The sequence below is a fragment of the Dasypus novemcinctus genome, chromosome 10 (genome assembly GCF_030445035.2).
Source record: "Dasypus novemcinctus isolate mDasNov1 chromosome 10, mDasNov1.1.hap2, whole genome shotgun sequence".
NCBI lineage: Eukaryota > Metazoa > Chordata > Mammalia > Cingulata > Dasypodidae > Dasypus > Dasypus novemcinctus.
Window position 1 is genome coordinate 90373056 of NC_080682.1, and position 23349 is coordinate 90396404.

General features: G+C 39.8%; 1 pseudogene; it reads left to right on the plus strand.

The window, feature by feature from the left end:
• The window catches only part of LOC101445090 (SCY1-like protein 2 pseudogene), a 107762-nt pseudogene extending 85077 nt beyond the window's left edge, over positions 1-22685 (plus strand).
• Positions 22686-23349: the final 664 nt, after the last annotated feature.

Sequence of the window (23349 nt, forward strand, 5' to 3'; positions counted from 1 at the left end):
TCCACCTACCACATGGGAGGTCCAGGGTTCAAACCCAGGGCCTCCTGACCCATGTGGTGTGCTGACTTACATGCAGCGATGATGGAGTGCATCCCATAAGGAGAGCTGCCCCATGCGAAAAAAGCACAGGCTGCCCAGCAGTGGCACTGCACACACGGAGAGCTGACACAGCAAGATGATGGAACAAAAAGAGACACAGATTCCTGGTGGCACTGAAAAAATTGCAAGCAGACACAGAAGAACACACACAGCGAATGGACACAGAAAAAGTGAAGGATAAGCTGTTGCATCTGGCCCCTCTTACAGTAAAAAAAGAGTGGGCAAAAACATGAAAATATCTGTGTCTCACATGAATGCTCACCAGAGGGTGACTTCAGCAAAGGAAGATTGAGGCCTTTGATGTAGTTATGAATTATATAGTTATGATTTATAATTATTATAGTTTTGACATGGGCAGCCATCTTGCTCCAACACATGGCAAAAGACTGGTGAGGGAAGTAATTTATGTTTTATGGCCTGATAACTGTAAGCTTCTACCCCAAATAAATATCCTTTATAGAAACCAACCCATTTCTGGTATTTTGGATCAGCACCCCTTTTGTCTGATTAATACAAAGATTTTAGTAATCAAGTGATAAGATGACCCACTCTGTGGCTAACAGTCTCTTTTCCCAGCCATTCTTTTCATTGCCCAATGGGGTCATGAACAAAGTGGCTATGGTGGTAGGGATGGAGGCTATGCATGGGCTCAGTAACGTGGATTTCCCCTCACGAAGGCCAACCTGGCTACAGCCACTGCTGAGTGCCCAATTGCCCAGCATATGAGACACATTCAGCCCCCATTATGGCACCATTTCCTGAGGTAATCAGCCAGCTACCTGGTGGCAGGTTGATCACATTGGACCACTTCCATCATGGAGGGGACAGCAATTTGTTCTAACTGGAATAGACACATAGTCTGGATATGTGTTTGCCTTTCCTGAACATAATGCTTCTTCTGAAACTACCATCTGTGGACTTACTGAATGTCTTATCCACTGCCATGGTATTCCATACGGCATTGCTTCTGATCAAGGAACACATTTCACAGCAAATTATATGTGGAAGTGGGTACATGCTCATAGAATTCACTGGTCTTATGATGTTCCCCATCATCCTGAAGCAGCCAGATTGAAAGCATGGTGGAATAGCCTTTTTAAGACTCAATTACAGCACCAACTAGTTGGCAATACTTTTTAGAGCTGGAACAATGTTCTCCAGGAGGCCGTGCATGCTCTAAATCAGCATCCAATCTATGGTGCTGATTCTCTCATAGCCAGGATTACAGATACAGGAACTAAGGATTGGAAATGGGAGTGGCACCACTCACTACTACTCCTAGTGATCCACTAGGAGAATTTTTGCTTCCTGTCACTGCAACCATAACCTCTGCTGGTCTATAGGTCTTTGTTCAAAAAGGAGGAGTGCTTCCACCAGGGACCACAACAATTCCATTGAACTGGAAGTAAAGACTGCCACCTGGCTACTTTGGGCCCCTCATTCCTCTGAATCAAGAAGCAAAGAAGGGAATTACTGTGCTGGCTAGTAGAGTACAGTAACTCCCCTGACTATCAAGAGGAAACAGGACTGCACCTACACATTGGAGGTAAAGAAGAGTTTGCCTAAAATACAGGAGCTTTCTAGGGCATTTCTTAGTATTAACATGCTGTGACCATTTGAGATTATTTTCTAACTCCCAAAAAGAGAAAGATTATGTTTGTAAACTTATCTATTCCTCTGGGTGTGATACCCTTTGATTGTATTAAATCCAAAGGATTTAAGATTACTTGATAAAATCCATTTAGGGCTTTTGATTCAGCCACATCAATAGGGTGTGACTCAGGTTGAGTACCTGCCCCATTAGTGGACTGATATAAATGGACACTCACTCAAGAAGACACATGGAAGAGGAGAGAACTTTGTCATTTTGATCCTGTCTGCCATGTGACAGAAAGGAGAAGTCTCAAACATCTAATGCCCTGGGGAAAGAGATGAACCATTTGCCTTGGGAAGAGAGTCAACACTGATATGAGAAGCCTTGAGAGACAGCCTACAATTGAGATCAGGAAGAAGCTGGGCCCACAGAGCCTCAAGAGGAAATGGAAGCCCAGGAAAGAGAGGAAAGGCAGAGATCAGTGACCATCTTGCTTCAACACATGGCAACTGACTTTGGTGAGAAAACAACCTTGAGCTGGACTCTTTAGGGCACTGGTTCTTAACCTTTTTTGTTCCATGGGCCCCTTTGCCAATCAGGTGAAAACCATGGCCCTCTTCCCAGAATGTAGTCACAGATAGTTTTATGATACTCAACTAGCGTCAGGTCTAACAACTACTGTAAGTTTGAAGTATGGATGAAGATAAGTGGTTTTTCAAGATATGCAACAACTGTAATGTGATATAAAATGAATACTACTGTAATTCACTGCATACATTCGTAAGTGAAAGAAATGCTAGATTTCAGTTAGAGGTCAAAGAAAATAAAGATAATAAGTTGATTTTTTTCAATTCAAGTCCATGGACCTCCTGAAATCTACCCCACATTAAGAACCTCTGCTTTAGGATCTTATCACGTTAAGCTTTTACCCCGAATAAATATCCTTTATAAAAGCCAACGGACTTCTGGTACTTTGCATCAGTGCTACTTGGGCAGACTAATACACATGCCCTGTGGTTAAAGTCAATGGAAGACCACAGCACCCCAAGTACGCAGGACTAATAATGGTACAGAGCCTGGGAATTTCCTTCTGTCAGCCTTCATGTTACTCAAATGTGGCCAGTCTCGAAGCCAAACTCAGCATGTAAATGCAATGCCTTCCCCCCAGCGCGGGACATGACACCTGGGGATGAGCCTCCCTGGCAACGAGGGACCACTATCAACTACCAACTGATGATGCAACTGGAAAATGACCTTATACGGAAGGTTCAATGCGGATCAGCAGAATATCCATGTCTACATAAAATACCATGACTTTAAAATGCTGTTTGACCTAAAGTAAGGGGGAAATGGAAAGGAGAAATGAGTTTATATGGCTACGAGTTTCTAAAAAAGAGTCTGGAGGCTGGCAGAAGGTTTGCCCTCATGCACAACTGAGCAGAGTCAGAGAGACAGATAAAGCAGATACAACCCCCAGATATTGGTTCCTTTGAGGGCTAAAGAGACCCATGGGAGTTATGGTCATGGCCGATGGGGTTAACTACCAGGGCAGATGGCCCCTCTTTGGAAATGGTGTTTATGTGTGATGAATCTGGACTCAGATGGGATCTCCCTTCATAAGACTTTCATGCTAATGTGCTGGAGGTGCAGTTAATGTTGGGGTTTAAGATATATTTAGGGGATTTGAATCTCTGGACTGACAATGTGATAGCCAGATCCTGAGCCTCAACAGACTCCAGCACCTACAATCTGATTTATTGGACTTACCACACTCAGCTAAGATGGAGTTGAAGAAGGACAATCACCACACCATGGAGCCTAGAGTGATTACAACTGAAAATGGGAGGATTGCATCCAGCATCCATGTGGAATTTGAGCCTCCTCTTGACATAGAGGTGCAATGGACACAACCAATCCAATGTCCACATAGAAGAGGTGGCATTGGATTGGGAAAAGTGGACATAATGGACAAAGGGTATGGGGAAAGGCAGGAAGAGATGAGAGGTGGAGGCGTCTTCGGGACATGGAGCTGCCCTGGATGGTGCTTCAGAGGTAATCACCGGACATTGTAAATCCTCACAGGGCCCACTTGATGGAATAGAGGAGAGTATGGGCCATGATGTGAACCAATGTATATGAGGTGCAGAGGTGCCCAAAGATGTACTTACCAAATCCAATGGATGTGTCATGATGATGGGAACGAGTGTTGTTGGGGGGGGGGGAGAGGGGGGGTGGGGGGGTGGGGTTGAATGGGACCTCACATATATATTTTTAATGTAATATTATTACAAAGTCAATAAAAAATTTAAAAATTTAAAAAAAAAAAACAGAAACAATAAAAAAAAAAAAAATAATGGTACAGAACTTTCAGGAATGAAGGTTTGCATCACCCCACCAGGCATAGAACAACAACCAGCTGAGATGCTTGCTGAGGGTAAAGGAAACATGGAATGGGTAGTGGAAGAAGGTAGTGATAAATCTGAATTTCAACCATGTGACCAGTTACGGAAATGAGTTCTGTAATGATCATGAATATTTCTTCCTTGTTTTGAGTACATTTGTATATGTACATAAAATGAATGTCTTTGGTTTCTTCCCTATTCTTCCCCTTATCATATGTCATATGACATAATTCATGCTGTAGTATTTAAGGATGCCAAGTTTAAGAGTGAATATTACCCAAGGACTTGCACCCTATTCTGGAGAGATTTAGTGTGTTTCCAGTTGTACACAGGACAGTTGAGTATTGTTAAATGAAAAAAAAAAAAAAAAAATATATATATATATATATATATATATATAGTCTGTTATTGTCTTTATTTAGAGACTAAGTATGATTTAAGGTGGTGTGTATGGTTGCCAAGTTGACAAGCGGTGGACTGTGATGGTTAGGCTAATGTGTCAACTCAGCCAGGTAATGGTGTTACTGGTGGGGGGTTTCCAAGTTCTTGGATATGTCACATAAAGGAATTTAAGGACATGCAATATTTTAAGCAAACAAGTAAAGAGTTTACTAGGAATCAAAAGGAATTGGGAGTACATAATGAAGCCCTGGGTGTGGGCATGCTCAAAGGCGAGATGCACACTGGGGCTGGGACTGTGGCCCTATTTGAGGCTGGTCTTCCCCACGTAAATGAAGACTAGTGACTTACAACATTCTCATTGGTTCTGAGTGTCTGAGTGCCTGAGTGAAGGTCAGAGGAGGGGGTTCAAATGGGTTCTCATTATCTATTGTCTCCAGGTATCCAGCCTTAGGTGGTTGATTCCTCCCTTGTTGGACTTTCCACTGTCAGATGCAGGCAAAGATGAGTGCCTGTGGGCAGGAGTTTTACACAGAACTGATTGGTTTTTTCCTCATTGCCCTAGTTCTTTCCTACAGCACCCTTTTTCTCTCAAGTCCCTGTGCTACCCTGCCTCAACTTCCCCCTCAGAGAGTTTTCACCCTTATTCTTAAGGGAGGGCTGAAGGGTGATGGCCAGTTTTCTGTAGGTGCTACTTGCTGGTTCAGGGAAGTAGTTCCTGCCTAATGGGGTACAAAACTCTCTGGCTATTCTATTGAGGCTGAGAGGAGGTGCACTTGGGACAGTGATTGGAACTGGCTGGCAAATGTTAGAGTGGGCAAAGGTTTCATCTTCTGTAGTTACTTTCTGCTGATAAAAAGTGAGGAAAATTTCCATACATCTTGGAGGATGCCCTAGACATAAACTCACAAAGACAATATAGGCAATAATAAGGCAAGCATATGGCAAGCAAAATAAAGACAGTACTTAAGAGAGCCATTCTTTTATCATATTGCCATGTTCATTAATTACTTAGAAAATGAAGTAAGTTTTCCTAGTTTTTTTAACATGTTCAATATTCCTCTGCATATGATCTAGAATATAGGAGATAGTATCATATTCATCAGGTATATAGGTACAACACTTGATACTAATAAATGCCCAAGTTTCTCTTTGGGCTGTAGTTAATATTTAAACCGCAGGTTTGCAATACCATACATGCTGTCTCTCCATGGGAGCAAGCCATAATGCCAGTTGTGTCTGTTTAGGTTTTACTCACATTACTCTGGTAATTATTGCTCAACTTGATACATCCTTCACCCAACCAGCATGCTGCAGCCTCATTGGTTCTGGAGAGAACAAGAAAGGTAGGCTCCAATGCTTCACCAACCTTGTGCATAGCCCTCTTTGGCACTGTGAAATAGAGCCAGTCTTGAGGCAATGACCATTGTAAATCTAGTGATATCAAGCCATCACTAGGTGGCAGGAGTCTGAAACATTAACGTATTTCCATCTACTTCAGGAGCATGACCAGGAGATATGGTAGGTACTTTTTTTTTTTTCTTTTTTTTTTTTATTGACTTTGTAATAATATTACATCAAAAATATATATGTGAGGTCCCATTCAACCCCGCTCCCCCACCCCCCCCTCTCCCCCCCCAACAACACTCATTCCCATCATCATGACACATCCATTGGATTTGGTAAGTACATCTTTGGGCACCTCTGCACCTCATAGTCAATGGTCCACATCATGGCCCATACTCTCCTCCATTCCATCCAGTGGGCCCTGTGAGGATTTACAATGTCTGGTGATTGCCTCTGAAGCACCATCCAGGGCAGCTCCATGTCCCAAAGACACCTCCACCTCTCATCTCTTCCTGCCTTTCCCCATACCCATCGTCCACCATGTCCACTTTTCTCAATCCAATACCACCTCTTCTATGTGGACATTGGATTGGTTGTGTCCATTGCACCTCTATGTCAAGAGGAGGCTCAAATTCCACATGGATGCTGGATGCAATCCTCCCATTTTCAGTTGTAATCACTCTAGGCTCCATGGTGTGGTGATTGTCCTTCTTCAACTCCATCTTAGCTGAGTGTGGTAAGTCCAATAAATCAGATTGTAGGTGCTGGAGTCTGTTGAGGTACTTTTATTGTTTTAGGAGTTCTAGTGACCAATCTAGCCAAAAATTCAAATGGAGAGGCACCAGGTGGGGGTATTGGGGGCCTGGTTTGAATGCACCAGAGAGTGTGACAACACTGAAGTCTATCTCTTTTTGAGTTTTATACATGTTCTAAACACTTCCAATGCAATGTACAACATATCAAATGAACTTAACTATTTTCAGTAATTCAATTTTTTACTTTTACAACTTTACAATGATTAAGTTAATTAACAGGTATTTTATTTTATCAATATAGGAAAAAAAATTTTTAATATTTTATGATAACCTAAGATACTCAATGGAATCAAGATTATCTTCCCCCTACCAGGACCTCAATATTCAGATTGAGGTGGCTTCTGACAGGTTTCTCTATTATAAAGGTACATTTTGTTATCAATTTCAATTCATATTTCTACTTAATAATGGCTTCCTGGAATTCAACATTTATTGAAATTCTTCAGTTTAGAAAATAGACTAGATAATTCTCCTCTAAATAAGCTTATTAAATTACACTCAACAACCAATGAAATTTACTTTATCCACTTAAGTATTGTCTTATATTCCTCATTCTGTTCTGTGAAAACTAGTCATTTCACTTTAGGACAGATTTACATTTTCTTCTTTAACTTAATTTCATTAAACACAAACTTACATTTTTATGATCTTAAAGATTAAATAACTATAGTATTAATTTATTTTATTAATATCCTATAAACCTAGGGAGATTACAAGCAAGCCAAATAAAATTGAAACAATTATAGTTTATGCAGAAATGTTCTTTTTTCCCTTCCTCCACAGAAAGCTAAATACTTCTTTTGTTAATAATATTCTAAAATTATAAATAACCTTAAAAGCATACTGACTGCCAGGTTTTAGAATATATTATTATTAATTTTTAAATCATAATTTAGAAAAATATTTCCATAACTTTCCAGGACTTTTTCTTTACTTACTGAAATTTGGCACTGAATTATAAATTATTTTCATTCCAATGTTGTTAAAAGGTTTAAATTGGGCTATGCAAATCAAGGTACATTCTGTAATATTCCCCTTGTCCTTATTAATCTTAATTTCCCAGCCTAGTATACAGTTTTAACCTAAACTTATATTTCCCAATCTTATTATACCTAATCCTTCCCCAATAGTTCTCCCAAAGAGAAGGCCCCTGGTGTAGGCAGAGTAGATCAAATTGCTTAGGAATAGCATTTTCTTCCAATGGTTTCTATGTTTAGATTTTTATATGACCTTTCCATCTTATTTGGCTTCTCTGATTTTGGCTCCAGGAATATTCATTTACATAGATAAGCACTTACAGCGATCTTCTCCAAGTTTGTGAGGTTCTTCTGGGCTCCTTTGAGTCATACCTGGATAATCATGAAAGACGGAAGAGTTATTAATGCCAGTAGAAGGATTAGAAACTGGGCTGTCTCAAATCTGCCTTCCCCCAAACTAAGTGGAGCAGAAGTTTCTACAGATTCAAACAGGGGAGAATAGTATGATTATCATCACAATAGCAAGTTGTACACAGGGTGAAGCTAGTCTTAAAATAACCATAAGCAAAGGTAAGTTTAGTTTAGAAATGCCATCACAATAGCAAGTCTAGACCAAATCCAGCCAGTTTCAGCAACTTCAGATATTATCCTTGTAGCAGTTTGATATTATTGATGAATTCCAAAAAGAAATCTTGGATTATGTTTGTAAACTGATCTTTTCCTCTGAGCATATTAGATTATATTGTATTCAAAGATTTACTTGATTAAGTAATTATGTAAACCTCTTGTGCCAGTAGGGCACCCCTTGTGTCAGATAAAAGGCATGGCAAAGGACAGAGTTAAGGGTTTTTTGATGTTGGAGTTTGATGCTGAAGCCTTAAGCTGGAGCTGCAGGAAGTAAGCTCACAGAGGAAAGAGAAGCAAGCCCCAGGAAGGAAGGAACCCAGGAAGCCTGAACCCTTGCAGACATCAGCAGACATCTTGCTCCAACATGTGAAAATAGACTTTGGTGATGAAAGTAACTTATGCTTTATGGCCTGGTATTTGTAAATTCCTGTCCCAAATAAATACCCTTTATAAAAACCAGCAATTTCTGGTATTTTGCATCAGCACCCCTTCGGCTGACTAATACAATCCTTTTGCTGTTTTATAACATAAAGTTATATATAATTTTTTGTCAACTCTTAGTTACAGTTTCTTGTAAATTTTCACTTCAAATCAATTTGGGCACTTTTGTTTATCAACTAAGTTACCAAAACTATTTTATTAGTAACACTTTTCCAGCAGATGAACTAATCCCATTTGTGATTTTTTTTTTTTTTTTTTACAAAACAAATCCAATTGGAATATAGTATTGAAATTCATCTTTAGGTTACTTTTCAGCATTATTCAATTCACACTGTAATCAGGTGATGTTGCAATGGAAAATCAATTTCTTTTAAGTTTAGACCAATTATCCAATATACAACCCAAAGGAGATATAGTTGGCACATTCTGAGTTTCCCAACTTAAAATACAAAATTAACAGATGAACCCCAAATCTGATTTAGTAGCCCCTAGACATGAGCAGATTGACAAAATTGAAGTAAGCACAGATTAGAACAGAAAGAAGAATTCTACACACTTAGCATAGAGAAAGACCTGACTTTAGAATCACCTTTGCACAAAGCACCCAGTGTTCCCCCAATGACAGAAACCTCACCCAAAACTTCCAGCCTCGGTACTCCATGGAAATCCCCAGGCAGCTGCTAGGCGTGAGCTGAGGGTTCCAAGGAAGACTTGCACTGACAAGCCATGAATTGGGGCTGCTCTGGGGGATGCATCCCAATTACCTACCTCTCACAAGGGTTAAGTACTGCAGGTTTTTTCCCTGAAAGAATTCAAGTATTGCAAGTGAACTGGCAGAGAATTAGGAGGCGATTCTCCAGGTACTTTATAATCATGGACAACAGTCCTTTAACAGCTTCCTACTTGAGAGGATCCTGCTTCCTATGGAGCTAGGGCTGATGAGTATTATGAGCAATGGAGACTGAGGGAAACTGTAGGGCCCAACTGGGAATTCCTGTATCTCATACTAAGGGATTTATTTGGTTGGCCATTCCTTGGGAGATTGTGCTTGGGTGAATCTTTGAGTCTGATGCTAACATTACAGACTCAAATGACTTCAAATCCAGATTAAAGCGCTCATTTCCAAGGTGCCATACACTTGGGGGGTCAAGATGGGGTCTATTAATCAGATGCTGGCTCCCAAGGAATGGGGAAGTTCTTGTCCCAGTTATGGTAATGGAACCAGGCATTCTGGAATAACTAGGAATTGATGGTTTATGAGGAGGTTTCCTATTCTACAGGGGAGAGATTTGGTAAATAGCCTAGATCTTGATTCCCCATCCACTCCTCTTACTAGGCACAACTGACATGAAAGAGGTCCAGAGTAGCAGGTCAGGACCAAGTAAGTGGCTCCTGGGGCGGTTAAGAAATTGAAAATCTTACCTGCCTTGTCGAGGGTTACCCAAGGCTCCTCCAGGTTGATGGTTTATGGTGTCATCAGGGAGTCACACCTGGCCTTGGGCCCCTTAAATCCTCCTTGGCTGTGATAAGCAGCACACATGGGAGAGCCCAGCTCCTTCCATGGGAAGTAGTGCAGCTCTGGGTCCAGTGCCCATCCATTCCACACCTAGAGCAAGGCCCTGGTGGGTCCCAGCAGTGAGGCAGTTTGAGGGTGTCATGTTTCCAGTGGCCTGCCTCTCCACACTTGAAACAGGTTCCTGCTGCCATGGAGCCTGGCTTCTGGTGGCCCTGAAGTGACAGGGTAAATTTAATGGCAGTGGCTAAAAGGTGAGCTTGTTCCTGGGCCCTTTGCTTGCCCTTCCTTACCAGTTTCTCCTTGGTGGCATAGTCTCAATTGTTGAAAACTGAGAAGGCTGTTTCTAAAAGGGAGTTAATGGAAGTTTGGGGGCCCATGGAAAGCTTTTGCAGCTTCCTGTGGGTATCCAAGACAGACTAACTAATGAAGTAAGTTCTTAGGAGGATCCTTCCTCCCCTAGAGTCAGGATCTACCAGCCCTCTTACACAGGAAGTCCAACTGAAGTATGGGGTTGTAATTGAGGGTCCCATTTAGTGGCACTCTTGGCCATCCTCTAATTTGTATTGCAGTCATGCAGAGTAGCAGAAAAAAAAATCAGCCTTTTCCTTTTTAGAGCTTCAGAAGGTAGGTTGATCCAGTTCCTGAAGAGACACCCCAGTGGGAGTCTATGGGAATACTGGAGGAACTGTCCATTATCCTAGTGTGAATACATTCATCAGTCTTAGTGGAGTCCCATTCCTAAACCTGAGCGAATGGACTGCTCACTGTCTTGGCATCCCAGGGGGATCAGTAGCCCTTGCTGTTGGGCATCCCCAGGGCACATAGGGTCATGGGAGATGTCTGGGTCTGGTTTGCAGACAAAAGCTCAAAGCCAGATTTCCTCCCTAGGAAAGGGGTGGCTAGAGACTTTTGGCTCCCTTTTAAGAGGTCTTAGGAAATGGCCATGAGAGAGACTTTAAGACTGACCAAATGACTAGGGACTGAAGGTCAGGAGCTCATTTTTATGGCTGCTGCCAAGGACCAAGTTCTGCTGTTAAACCAGATATCAAGGAGCCAAAGAGTGTTCTGTGGCTTGCAGACAAATCAGCCTTGGGAGCCCTGGAGGTAACAGATTAACAGAATATCAGAGCCTCTAAGGGACTGAGGAAGGGACAAGCCACCAGGCATGGCCAATTGTGGGAGTCTTGGGGACCTCTCTGACAAATACATTTTCCATTTCTGAGGCATTCACAGACCCAACAAGGAAAGGGGCAGCAGTCATCAGAAGATTGAATGTGCCCTGATTAAAAGGGGTCAACTATTGGCCTGAGGAGATGCCACAACAGGTGGTAGTCATATCCTGTGCAAAGACATAAAGAAAGAACGGGGAAAGCACAGAGAAGTTGGAGGAGGGAGCAACAGAAGGATAGGAAGATGGAGTATGAGGCGATGGATAGTTATAGGACCTCTCCTTTGGGCTCCTACATAACTCAGGCCATGTGCCCAAGTTCTCTTTGAATCTGCATGGCATGGGGCTAGCCCCTGCCTCCTCCAAAGAGGGAGATGGAAAAACCTGGTCAGGCTGAAATTATTCCCTGTGGAGAAGGGTCCCAAGACTCAAGTGGTAGAACTGACAGGCTTAGAGAAGGGAGGGCACCAGAGAAATGACATAAACCACCAAAAATTGTCTTGGAGAAAGTTACTGAATATGTAAGGAGAGATTTGAAGGCCTGGTGGACTTCCAGCAGACTCTTAAATGACTCAGGGAATGTCCTCAGTCAGGCCTACAGGTTGGTTTCATCCACCAGCCAGAAACTCCTTGAATCTACATGGTGTAGGCACTAACCCCTGCCACCTCCAAAAAGGGAGCTGGAAAGCTCTGGGTAGACTGAGATTATGTCCTGTGGGAACTGATTGAGAAACTCATTTTAAATGGTAGGAGGAAATGAAGGGAGGAAAGGGTGAACAGACAAAAGGGGGAGACTGGAAATGGCAGGAGGAAATGGTAGACAGACAAAAGATGGCACAGACAGGCTCTGATTAAAAGCCTAGACTCACCAGTCTTCATCCGGTGGTAGACAGTGTTACTTGCCTCCTTCACTCCTGGCTGGCTCACCAAAGTTGTTGCTGGTGGTGGGTTTCCAGGTTCTTGCCTACGTCATGAGAAAGAATCAGACATGCCATATTTTAAGAAAGCAAGTAAAGGGTTTATTGAGAAATAAAAGAAAATGAGAGTACAGACTCGACTTGAGTATATGCTTGCTCAAGGGCAAGATACATGGTGGGGCTGGGGCTGGGGCCTTATTTAAGACTGGCCTCCCCCAACCCCTTCCTTCCTCTATGTAAATCTAGACTTGTGAGTTATAACATTCTCACTGGTTCTGAGTATGCAGAAAGATTGGAAACACAGCATTTTCATTGGTTCTGAGTCTCTGCTGGCCTGAGTGAGGGTCAGGGAAGGGGGTACAAATGGGCTCCTCATTATCTATTGTCTTCAGGTATTTGGCCTTACGTGGTTGACTCCTTCCTTGTTGGCTGAACTTTCTGCTGTCAGGCACAGGCAAAGATGGGTGACCACAAGCAAGAGTTTTACATAGAACTGATATTTTTCCTCATTGCCCTAGTGCTTTCCTACAGCACCATTTTCCCCTCATGTCCCTGTTCCAGCCTGCCTCAGCAGTGCCTAGTTGTTTGGTTGAGGAAGCATTAGGCTAATTGTAATACAAGGGCATTTCATGGACTTTAATCATCAGTGACTTGATTGCATAAATAGCTGATTACATCTATAATCAACTGAAGAGATTGCCTTCAGTAATGAGTGACATCTCATCCAATCAGTTGAAGGCCTTAAAGAAGAAGTGATTTCAGCATTCAGAGAGAGAATACCCATCTCTATTTCAGACAGACAGCATCTCCTGGAGTACTCATGAAGGACTTTCATCAAAGACCCTGGCTTGCAGCCTGCCCTACAAAATTTGAACTTGTGCAGTCCCACAGTCATGGGAGTCAATTTTATAAAATCTCGTACTATTTATAGATAGCTCCTGTCAGTTCTGTTTCCGTAAAGAACCCTGACTAATACACTACCCAAATCAATTTACAGATTCAATGCAACCCAACAAACAATCTTCTTTGCTGGAATACAAAAACTAATTATCAAATTTTTATGGAAGGGTAAGGGACCTTGAATAGCTAAAGCCATCTTGAAAAAAAAGAATGAAGTCAGAGGACTCAGACTTCTTGATCTTAAAATGTATTTAAAGGCCACAGGAATCAAAACAGCATGGTACTGGCACAGTGACAGACATATAGACCAATGGAATAGAATTAAGACCTCAGAAATCAACCCTCACATTTATGAATTTTGACAAGGGGAGAAAGACCACTCATTTGAGAAAGAATAATCTTTCCAACAAATGATGCTGGGAAAAATGACCTCCATTAAAGAAAACAAGAAGGACTCCTACCTCACAGAATGGGAGGAGGAGATCAGATGTGGAGGCATTTTCGGGACTTGGGGTTGTCCTGGGTAGTGCTGCAGGGACAATTACTGGATTTTGTAGATCCTCCCATGGCCCACTGGATGGAACATGGGAGAGTATGGGCTATGACGTGGACTATTGACCATGAGGTGCAGCAATGCCCAGAGATGTACTCACCAAATGCAATGGGTGTGTCATGATGATGGGGGAGAGTGTTGCTGTGGGGGAGTGGTGGGGTGGGGGCGGTGGGGGTGAATGGGGACCTCATATTTTTTTAATGTAATATTTTTTTTAAATGAATGAAAAAAAAAAAAGAACTACCATATGACCTGGCAATCCCATTTCTAGCTATATTCCAAAAGAATTGAAAAAACAGGCTCGAACAGATATTTGCATACCAATATTCATAGTAGCATTATTCACAATTGCCAAATGATGGAAGCAACCCAAGAGTCCATCAACTGATGAGTGGATAAATAAAATGTGGTATATACATAACATATTACTCTACCATAAAATGAATGAAGTCCTAATACATGTGACAATATGGATGAAACCTGAAGACAATGTGATGAATGAAATAAACCAGACACAAAAAGGCAAATATTTTATGATCTCACTGTTTTGAAACAATTAGAATAAGCAAACTTATAGAGTCAGAATCTAGAATATAGGCTACCAGCAGATAGGGTGAGACTGGGAATGGGAAGCTAGGCTTGCAGTGTACTGGGTTCCTAATTCATAATGATGGATGTTTTTGTAATGGATGGTAGTGATGGTAGCACAACACTGTCAATGCAATTAATTACACTGAAATATGCACAGCCGATGCACACCCTGAGGTATACATAGAACAGAAATATGTGCTTATGTATACCAAATCACATACAAATAGAGATGCCAATGAAATACAGAACATCTAGTTAAATTTGAATTTCAGATGAACAATGAATAAATTTTTAGTATAAATATTCCCAAATATTGCATGGAATATATTTACTTCAAATTTTTTCATCGTTTATCTTAATTATAGATTTAACTGGGCATCTTGTATTTTAATTTGCTAAATCCAATCATTTTGTGGTTGGGTACTCAGCTTTTGTTTATCTGGGAATGTCTTACTCTTTCCCTCATTTTTGAAAGCAGTTTTGCCAAATATAGAATTCTTGGTTGGAACTTTTTGGCTTTCATCAGTTTAATACATCATCCTGTATCAATGGTTTCCAGTGAGAAATAGGCACTTAATCTTATTAAGGTACCCTTGTATGTGACACATTGCTTCTCTCCTGTGGCTCTCAGAATTCTCTTTTTATATTTGGCATTCAGGAGTCCAACTGTAATATGTTGTATCATAGGTCTATTTGAGTTTATCCTGTTTGGAGTTTGTTGAGTACTTGGAGGTGTGTTTTCATGTCTTTCATTAAATTGGGGACATTTTTAGTCATTATTTGTTGGAATATTCTCTTTATCCCTTTCTTCTCCTTCTGAGACTACCACGATGCATACATTGGTACACTTGATGGTGTCCTACAGGTTCCTCAGGTTCTGATCACTTTTCTTCATTCTTTAGTCTTTCTGCTCCACACACTGAATGATCTCAGTCATCTTATCTTCAAGTTTCCTGGTTCTATCTTGTACGAACTCCAGTCTGCTAAAGAACTCCATTGGCAAATTTTTAATTGCTGTTACTACGGTCTTCAGCTCTGTTTGGTTCATTTTTATAATTTCCATCTCTCTGTTGATATTCTCTTTGTGATCATCTACCAATTTCCTGGTTTCCTTTATTTCTTTGTCCATGTTTTCCTTTAGTTCTTTGAACATATTCAAGACCAGTTTTGTAAAAGTCTTTTTCTCATATGTCCCATGTCTGGTCCATATGTTCCAGGTCTGGTCTTCCTTATTAATGGTTTCTAATACTTTAATTTTCTTCTTTTTCCTGGGCCATTGCTTCCTGTTTATTTGTATGTTTGTAGACTTTTGTTGAAACCTGGATATTTTGATATTTTAAGTATTATCACTGGAATTTAGATTCTGGGGCATCTGTTCCTTAAACTTGGATACAGCTAATGTTATGACAGAGCTCTCCTTGAATGTCAGGAGAGAACTAAGAAGAATAATGTGGAGGATGATGTAGAAAGAAGGAAGAGAAGGAGGTGAAGGAAAAAAGAAAATATCCTTGCTGATTGAACTGTGGGTGTGCCTTCCTTCAGACTTTGTCCAAACAATGAGTTGAGAGAAAAGCTCCAGCCAAAGCAAAAGGGCCTCTCTGATCCTTTCTGTACATGTTTCTTGTCTTGGGCATGCATGATTGACCCTAGGAATTTCCCCATTTACACAAATATAAAGGTTCCATCTTCCCTAGGAAACAGCTTCCTCACAGTACCAGACCCTACCTACTACCTCCTACAGACAGCAATCCCTTGCCCCAAGCTACACAACTACTCTTCCAGAGCATTCTGTAGAAGAGTTCAGTAAGCTTCCTTCTACATGCAGGGTAAGTTCTGAGATGGCAAATCCCTCAGGCCACTGCCACACAACCAGACACCTTGGACCAGATATATAAGCTCCAAGTATGTGCATAAGGGTTACTCTACTCCCTCTGGAACTGGGACCAGGGAACTGTGCACTAGAAATGCAGGCTGGCCCATGCAGAACCAGTGAGGAGTGAGAAAGGGGCTAGCCAGGGTACCACAAAATTCTACCATTTTTAAGTAGCTTTTTTCTTGATTCAGTTCCACCCTGTTACTGAAGTCCTTCAACTGTTTGGTTTTTTTTTTTTTTTAGAGCTTTACTTCCAGTTCTTGCTGGTTGTTCAAAGCTTCTGGAGGAAGCCCTGTAGTGTCTCACACTGCCATATTGATCACAGCAGAACCAAAATTGTTCTTTTCTAGTCAATTCTTTCTGATTCCAGAAATAATTACTTTTTTTAAGATTTATTTTTATTTATTTATTTCTCCTCACCCCCCATTGATTGTACTTGCTATGTCTGTTAGTCTTCCTTGAGGCACCAGGAATTGAACCTGAGATCTCCAATGTGGGGGGGAGGCACCTAATTACTTCAGCCACCTCCATTCCCTGCTTTGTTGTGTCTCTCATTATGTTTTTTTTTCTTCTTGTGTGTCTAGTTGCATCAGCTTGCATGCCTACCCATCATGTCTGCTCGCTGTCTTGCTCATCTTCTTTAGGAGGCACTGGAAACATCTGCTCCCTGCATTTTTGTGTCTCTCATTATGTTTTTCTCTTGGGTCTCTTGTTGCATCATCTTGTCATATCGGCTTGCCCATTGCACCAGCTCACTGTCTTCTTTAAGAGATACCAGGAACTAAAACCAGGGACTTCCCATGTGGTAGGCAGGAACTCAGTTGCTTGAGCCACATCCATTTCCCAATTACTTTTTATTACTACATTTATTTGTTAAGTATTTACATCAATTTTATACTACATCTTATGAATCTTTCCTTCCAAACAAAATAAATAAGTTATATATCACATTGTATGGTGAAAAGTGCTAAAGTGAAAAATATATCATGAAAGGGAAGGAGAAAAGGAAATATGAAGCATGATATGTCAGCTTTACCTAATATGATTAGAAAAGGCTTACTAAGAATGTTACATTTGAGTAAAATCCTAAAGGAGTTGAAATAAGGAGTCATTCAGTTGTCTGAAAAAAAGGCAATCTTGATTAAGTTAACAGCAAGTCTAACATGCCTTAGGGGTAGTATATCAGGTGTATTTGAGAAGTTAGCAGAGAAAGCCTGACTTAGGGAAGAGCCTGCTTTCATTTTTGCTGTCTGAACTCATGTTCCACAGGGCACAGTGAAAAGGTTTCAGATTTGGAGAGGGTTATAAGACATAGCCACAAGGAGACTGCTCTAACTGTATAGCAACATGCACAGGTATATGCTTCTTAAAACAAGCAATCAGAGGTAAAAGGACGTACTGAGATTAATGCTTATAGGCTCAAGGCAGATGATGATGGCAAGCCTTACTTTAAGCATGTGGAACCCAGGTTTACACTTGACCATGCTAGAAGAGATTGGGACTCACTACATTCTAGACTCCAGGAGAACCATTGCTTAGAGTTATATTTTTAATTACAGAATATTTGACATTCCAACAATTTACATTTACTAAAAGCTAACAATAATTTTTGGCTTGTTTCAGTTTAAGGTGGCTACTTCTCAATGTTATTCAAAGACATGCCTTCAGCTTATTCCTAAGATGTCTCTCAATCATACTAAGAATAAATCACTTCTTCTAATTGTTCCTGTATGTATTTCCACTCATGGAATACAGATTCAATTGTCTTTCCTCTTTTATCATGGCTTTTCTTTCACTAGTTTGACCTTCATCTGGTCTCCTCCTTTTCTTGGGATTCTTACCTGATAAATATAAATAATTCATTTCAGATGAATTATTCAGCCACTAATATTTTCTGTTCTATCTGGCATTTAATTCCTTAGCAGGTATTGCTCAATGTCTTCAAGAGAGTATAAAATGGCACGTGAGCACTTGGCAAATTCACTACAAGAACTTGTAGATGGAGAATTGAAGAAATTTAAGTGTAAACTCACTTACGTTGACCTGAAAAAAATTTTTAAGAATATTCCCAGAGGGAAAATTAAGGAAGCTGATAGTGAAGATCTTGCTGAAATTCTGGTCCAACATTATAGGTCACAATATGCCCTGAAGGTTACCATGAAAATCCTGAAAAAAAATTATCAAAGGAGCTTGGCTGAGATGCTCCAGAAACAAATCCTCCAGGGTAAGTCAGAGCCCCAGATATTTAACTGCTCTTGCTCTTAACCCATTAAATTGTCCCAAGTCTCAATGGTATTTTCATCTACTCACCAAAGCACTGCAGCTACTTTTTATATCCCACCACATTAAGCAATCATAGTCTCCAAAAAGCCCTCATAAAATGCTTCTTACATTAGCTTAGACTTTTCAGTTATTATCCATTTTAGATGGCAAATTTTCCCTAGGCCATGCCTGTTTGTGATAATAATTTGATTATTTCTGGATAAATTAATCGTTTTGCAAACTGTTAAAAAATTAATCAACAATTGAAAAGATAAGAAACATCCATAAGAAAAACAGTGAAAAATTTTATCATACAGAGACATGTAGAGATAAAAGTAAAGGGGACCCATATTTTTTTCCTCTATCCTGTGGACCCTGGAATGGTGATGTCCACTCCACTTCTAAATCAAGAGGGGGCTTAGATCCCACATGGCTGATAGATGTGATTCTCCTGCTTGCAGTTGTAGGCACTCTCATTTCCCTGGTGTGCTGGTTGATAATCTTCACCTACCTCTTAGCTAACCTAATATATGGATTAGAGTGGATTTACTGGTATTCTACTATAGAACTATTGTGACTCCAGCAATGGAAGAAATTGTATCATTGATGTGGAGACAGTGGCCCAATAGTTGCTGAGGGCAGGGAGAGGGGAGAAGAGACGTGATATGGGGGCATTAGGAGGAGTGGGGTGAGGGGGGTGGGGGTATATGGGGACCTCATATTTTTTTGAATGTAATATTAAAAAAATAAAGACAAAAAAAAAAAGAATCCTTAAAAAAAAAAAAAAAGACTTGGAGTTGTCCTAAATGATATTGCAAGGACAGATGCTGGACATTATATATCCTGCCATTACCCACTGAATGGATTGGGGGAGAGTATAAACTGCAATGTAAACTATAATCCATGCAGTATAGCAGTGTTCCAAAATGTATTCCCCAAATGTAATAAATGTGCCACACTGATGAAAGAGAGGTTGTTAATGTGGGAGGAGAGTGGGGGTGGGAGGTGGAGTATATGGGACCCTCATATTTTTTAATGTAACATTTTTTGTGATCTATGTATCTTTTTTAAAAAGACAATAAAAAATTATTTTTTAAAATGCTGGGAAAAAAAGTAAAGGGGATACAGAGGATTCCAAAGAAGATGAATAAAGTGCTCTTATACTTATGGCAGATTATGAACAGGATAAGATTGTTTGGAAGACTCAAGGCAAGGCAGTGTTCACAGTCCATGGGAATATTGAATTTGGATCAGAGACACTCCTTATCATCTAGACTTCTTGTTGTCACTAACATAAATAGGGATAAAGAACAGATATACCGAGATTTTCTTTGATGGTTCAAAGGCATATAGTAGCGAAAAAGCTGTGTTAGAAAGTGAAATTGCTAGGAGGGAGCTTATCAAGTATACACAGAGATCTGGAGCTCCCACATAACTCTTGCTAATGAATATCTGAAAGCCAAGGAAGGAACAGTCTTACTCCATGGACCTTTCATACCTGAGATAGGAATATTAATTCTATGTTTAAAAGATAATTCATGGGGCAAGAGGGTGAACTCATGGGAAACGGACTTTGGCCCAGTGGTTAGGGCGTCCGTCTACCACATGGGAGGCCCGCGGTTCAAGCCCTGGGCCTCCCTGACCCGTGTGGAGCTGGCCCATGTGCAGTGCTGATGCGCGCAAGGAGTGCCGTGCTACACAGGGGTGTCCCCCGCGTAGGGGAGCCCCACGCGCAAGGAGTGCACCCATAAGGAGAGCCGCCCAGCGCGAAGGAGGGAGCAGCCTGCCGAGGAATGGCGCCGCCCACACTTCCCGTGCTGCTGACGACAACAAGCGGACAAAGAAAAAAAAAAAAAGACGCAGCAAAAAGACACAGAAAACAGACAACCGGGGGAGGGGAGGGGAATTAAATAAATAAATAAATAAATCTTTAAAAAAAAAAAAAAAAGAGGGTGAACTCAGTGATTGAGTGCACACTGTGCATGCATACAAGGTCCTGGATTCAAAACCTGGTACCTCCAAAAAAAAGCATTCATGGAACTTTTGGGGGATTTCCCCCACCACTCTCACAAGAATTTTTTACTATTGACTTATCAAAGAAAGAGAAAGAGAGAGTAACCTTTGCTAGCATAGGAAAAATCCACTAAATTCAGAAATTTCCAACTATCTATCTATGTTCTGCAAAATATTTGAGAGCTGGATGCTCCTCTGATATAAATAATAAAGTATAACTTTTGAAATAGGGATTTAAAAAGGAATCCAGTAGTGGTGAGAGCACATCATGGTTTTTGTGACTAGCAGACTATTATATGGGTATGACAGTAGTTGAAAGAGAAAGTCTAAGGGCATGTATATTACTAGAAGGAAAGCTAAAAAATGTACCATAGAACTGTATAATTTAGTAAAATCTCCTGTAAAATACGAATATGGGTGATATTGCACATAAAAGACTGTTTCTACAAAATTTAAATACAAATAGAGTAGAGAGAAGGAAACAAAATAGCTATGTGCAGCATAGGAAGCACAGAGAGATTGAAAGGTGATGAGTTTTGTTTGTTTAGTTTATTATTATTATTACTGGAATAATGAAAATGCTCTAAAAGTTATTTAAGTGATGAATCCACAACTACGTGATTATATCAAAATCCATTTGGATGGATTTATGCTTTATCGATATGTATCAATAAAATTGATTTCTTAAAAAGGAAAAGGGTAACTATTGAGGGAATAATAAAGTATGATGGAGATTTTTTTTTAAAAAAAAGGAATAGGCTTTTAGTTACCAAAATGAATTGATGTAATTCAGGTGGACTCCAGAAATGATGGTGCTCTCAAAAGTTAAACTACAAGGCCACTAGTCAGCCCATGTACTTATGTAAATTGACAAAGAAGCCAAAATTTATAACTGGCTAATGTAAAGATTTCAGTGGGTGGGGGGCGCAGAAATAGATGGCCTAGGAAATAGATACTTTCAGAACTCATTATCATAGAGCCCACAATAAGAGAAGACTGTAAAGCCTGGGGGAGAAATTTTGGTAGCCATAGGAGTGTATCTCTTTAATCTTACATCACATGATACCAAAGGAGGATTATAACAAAGAGTAAACCTGACTAGCAGAATAAATTGAGCTTAAAAGAAACACGTTGGGTGGTCCAAACCAGAGTAGATAACCCCCTAATTAGAGTATAAATTCAAAAATAAGATGCCCTGGATATAAATTTGTAAATTTGGACCCTAGAAATACCTAACATGGTTTTTTTTGTGAAACAGTAAATAAGATAATGAAGTAAGTAATCAATTAAAATTTTACACGAAATACAAAATTCATTGAATTACTATTGGCAGGAATTTTTAAGTGCACAAAATATTATCATCATCATAATTATAAAAACCATCCTTATTTTTATAGACAAGGAAACCAAAGGCTAGAAGTTTCTTGTTGTTTTTCCAAAGTTATACCTAAAAAGTGTCAAGTCTCAGATTGAAACTGACTCGAGAACTCATTCTTGTAACAATTAGTGTATACTTCTTAACTAATAGTGTTTTTAAAAGATGGTCACAGTCTAATGAATGCCCAAACCCATCATGGAATAGACCTTTCTTTTATGACTGTGTTGTTTTGTTGGTTATGCTAACTTCAAAAACTTGTTTGTAGCATCATGTCACATGTAAACTGATTCTATCTGCTCGAGGAGAAAGGATTTGCTTTGGGAGACAGAAAATTTAAGGTTCAGCCTCAGACATAGCCTACATAAGCTGTGAGAAACTCATTTGACCTCTCTAGTGCCTTTGAGTCAATAGAAATAGAAAATTTTGCAGCCCAATATTTGAACACCTGACTATCTCCAGGGCTTAGGTAAATAAGACAAAAAGCAACTGGACAGTGAAGGGAAATGTGAGGGACATAGCCAGGCTGAGACCATATTGGTCCTTATTCTGACCAATATAGGGGGAATTTTTTTTCTCAGCTAGAGGAGTATTACCTAAAGAGAAATAAAGAATCGGAAGTTTTGTACATTTAATTTTTCAGCAAAAAGTAAATATTAAAAGAATAAGGAAGAAGATGATGATGAAACAGATGATGATGATGATGAAGATGAAACTGATGAAGAATCAAGTGATGATGATGATGAAGAGGAGGAGGAGGAGGAGGATGACAGTGATGATGATGATGATGATAAAGATGATGATGGCAATGAATAGGAAGAAAAAAGCTTTTCCACAGAAATAAATCCTAGAAATACTTGTCCTCATTAATTTTTATGAGAAAGTAGAGACAAATATGTAAACCTTAGATATTTGATTCATTTCTTCATTTATATGTTCTATATTCTCTATATAGTTCTATGACTGATAAAATCATTTCTGAACTGAGTAATTATGAATTGCTAGAGAAAAACTTTGGGGAAAAAATTGGCTCCTGGTGCTGCTTTAAGATTTTAAGTCATATGAGAATTATTAGCTTAGTAGATAAAAATAAAATTTTGGAGAATCTATAAAAGATTTGTCTTGTAATTATTAAGAATAAATAATATTACATATATAAGACAAGGCTATTAAGTCACTTTGTACCTGTTTTGTATTTTATAAATACCCTAACATATTTAGAAAGTCTCCTTGTCATTTTTTTTCTTGTCTTAATTAATTTTTTTTTTATTTTTAAAGAAGTTTTTGATTACATAAATGTTACATAAAAAATATAAGGGGTTCCCATATGCCCCACTTCCTCCCCCACACCCACATCAACAACATCCCTCATTAGTGTGGAATATTTGTTATAATTGGTGAACATATATTGAAACATTGCTACTATGAATTATAGTTTACACTATAGTTTATAATCTTTCCTGCACAATTTTGTAGATTA